The 3,083-nt window shown below is 35.9% G+C and overlaps 1 pseudogene; it reads left to right on the forward strand.

Annotated features, from left to right (window-relative positions):
* Positions 1-688: 688 nt before the first annotated feature.
* LOC111725703 lies at positions 689-782 on the forward strand (annotated as a pseudogene).
* The last annotated feature ends 2,301 nt before the right edge of the window (positions 783-3,083 follow it).

Here is a 3,083-nt window from a genome sequence, read left to right on the forward strand (position 1 = left end):
TTTTTTTCATATTTCTAGACCTTTTATGGGTATGTTAGCCAGTTTAAGGGGCACTACATTTGGTTATGGGAAGTCTGCCCAGTGACTGGCCCTATATTTTCACTTTGATTCACTATTTAATATTTTGCTTTTTTAAATTGCTTAGGTAGTTGGAAGTAGCAATCCTCCTTTTCTCTTGGATAACTTATTCTTTTTATTAGTTATATTTGGTTAAGTTTTTGTCTTTGTGCCTTGCCCACTAAACTTAGGAGGATGGCAAGACAGTTCTGTCCACCAGTTCTCCTAGAGGAGGTACTTTTATATAAGTCACCTTCATTTAGCATCTTCTATTTATTTTCTATTTGTTCATAGATAATATTCCAAATTTTTCTATCATTACATAGAGAGCACCTTGCCACTGGTCAGCTAGTGTAATTTTATAGTAATATTTGTTATATTTTCAGTAGTTCCTGGTATCTGAAGTTGTATTTGTGAGCAGCAGCAATGCTTTTTGTGTGTGTGTGTAAGTGTATTTTGGCTGGGGTTTTATAAATCTCAAATCCCTCTAGACTACAGCATTAATCTGAGAACCGTTGTGGTTGCCATCTAACACTGAAAAGTGACATGTGTCTCAACCCAGTATTCCTGGCAGCAAATAAATAAATAATAAAGTAAAATAATTAAATTAAATTAAAAATGTGGCAGGTGTGTGTATTCAGCAGCACATATACTAACACTGGATAAGGTTAGCATAGCTCCTGTGTAAGGATGACACATGAATTCATGAAATGTACCATACTTTTTTCACAGAATTATAAAAACAATCCTCAATTTCATGTGGAATCAAAAAATCCCAAAGAGCCAAAGCAATCCTAAACAAAAAGAACAAATCTGGAAGCATTGCATTACCTGACTTCAAATTGTACTAAAAAGATATCATAATCAAAACAGCATGGTAGTGGTATAAAAGTAAACACATAGATTGATGGAACAGAATAAAGAACCCAAAAATAAAATCATATACCTACAACTAACTGATCTTCAACAAAATAGACAAAAACATACACTGCGGAAAGGATGGCCTATTCAATATGTGGTGCTAGGAAAATTGGAGAGCCAGATGCAGAAGAATGAAACCGGATGCCTGTCTACCACCATACACAAAAATAAACTCAAGATGGATTAAAGACTTAAGGATATTGGCCTAGGCAAAGCATTCATGACTGAATGCTTTTTTTTTCTTTTGAGACAGAGCCTCAAGCTATTGCTCTGGGTAGGGTGCTGTGGTGTCATAGCTCAAAGCAACCTCCAACTCCTGGGCTTAAGCAATTCTCCTGCCTCAGCCTCCCAAGTAGCTGGGACTACAGGTGCCCGCCACAATGCCCAGCTATTTTTTGGTTGTAGTTGTTATTGTTTGACAGGCCTGGGCTGGATTCGAACCCGCCAGCTCAGGTGTATGTGGCTGGCGCCTTAGCCACTTGAGCTACAGGCACCACCCTCATGATTGAATTCTTTAAGAAAAATGTAAGACCCCACCCAAAATGCACAAAACAAAAACAAAAATAAATAAATGGAACTTAATTAAACTAAAAAGTTTCTGCATGGCAAAAGAAATAATTAACACAGTAAATAGACAACCTTCAGAATGGAAGAAAATATTTGCAAACTATACATTGGACAAAGGATTATTATCCAGAATCTATAGGTAACTCAAACAAATAACCAGTAAAAAACCAAATAACCCTATTAAAATGTGGGCAAAAGACATGAACAGGTATTTTTCAAAAAAAGATATACAAATGGCCATCAAACATATGGAAAAATACTCAATATCACTAATCTTCAAAGAAATGCGAATTAAAACCACAGTGAGATACCACCCTACTCCTGTCAGAATGACCATTATTAAAAAGTTAAAAAACAATAGATGTTGGTGTGGATATGGTAAATAGGGAAAGCTTATACATAATTGGTGGGAATGTAAATTAGTATAATCTCTATGGAAAACAGTATAGTGATTCCCCAAAGAACTAAAAATAGACCTACCATTCAACCTAGTAATTGCATTACTGGGTATCTACCTAAAAGAAGTAATTTTATAAAAAAGACACCTGTACTAAAATGTTTATTGTAGCCCAATTGCAAAGATATGGAATCATCTTAAGTACATGTCAACTGATGAGTGTTAAAGAAAATGGGATATACAAGATGTGATAATTAAGTTCATGATCTTATCCTAGTAATGAATGCTATATACCCCATTGCTGAATATCATTATGTTCACCTTTGAAGTACTCTCCTGGGGAAGCTATGTACCAATGCTGGCACCTAGTCCACCCTTCAAAGCAATTTTTCTGAAATGGCTATCAAAGCTATTGTCATATTACCCTGATGTCCTGAATGTCATCAATATGTCTTCCTTTCAAAATTTGTATATCTTCAGGTAAACAAAAAGATCACCGGGGCCCAGATCAGGTGAGTAGGGAGGGAGTATTTGTTTACTGGCTAAAAACTCCCTCACAGACGGTGTTGTGTGGCCTGGTGCACTGTCAAGATGTAAGAGCCTTGAGTTATTGGCCAAGATTTTCAGTTAAGATTTCCCTGTTTCTCTACCAATGTTTATTTATTACTATGTTTCTCATAGTCAGCTAACAATTTTGGTGCACAATTTGGTGAATCTTTGCAATGTTTTTGTCAGTTCTGCTGGTTACTGGCTTCCCTGACCTCTCTTTATCAGTGACACTCCCTCCCTCACAAATGTTTAAATCATTTGTACATTGCCATTTGGTATTATCCTCATAAACTTTAACATGTCCCAGATTTCACTTTAACTCTTGCCAAGTTTAACAAGAAATTTAAATTTTTTTTGCTCTATTTCAAGCTCCAACATTCTTGTGACAGCACACAGAATCATGAAACAATAATAAACACTACTCAGCAAGACACCACCATACATCAACAGGAATGCAACTATGAGACACTGATATGCCAAGGTAGTAAAACCTTACCGAGTTGTTTGTACAGTACTGCCTATATAAGTTCACAGTGACAAGTTCATGAACTTAATTGTTAAACTTTGTCTGTGTGTGTGTATCATGGAGTAC

Source organism: Otolemur garnettii, unplaced genomic scaffold (genome assembly GCF_000181295.1).
Source record: "Otolemur garnettii isolate 467f Iridium unplaced genomic scaffold, OtoGar3 scaffold00046, whole genome shotgun sequence".
NCBI classification, from domain to species: domain Eukaryota; kingdom Metazoa; phylum Chordata; class Mammalia; order Primates; family Galagidae; genus Otolemur; species Otolemur garnettii.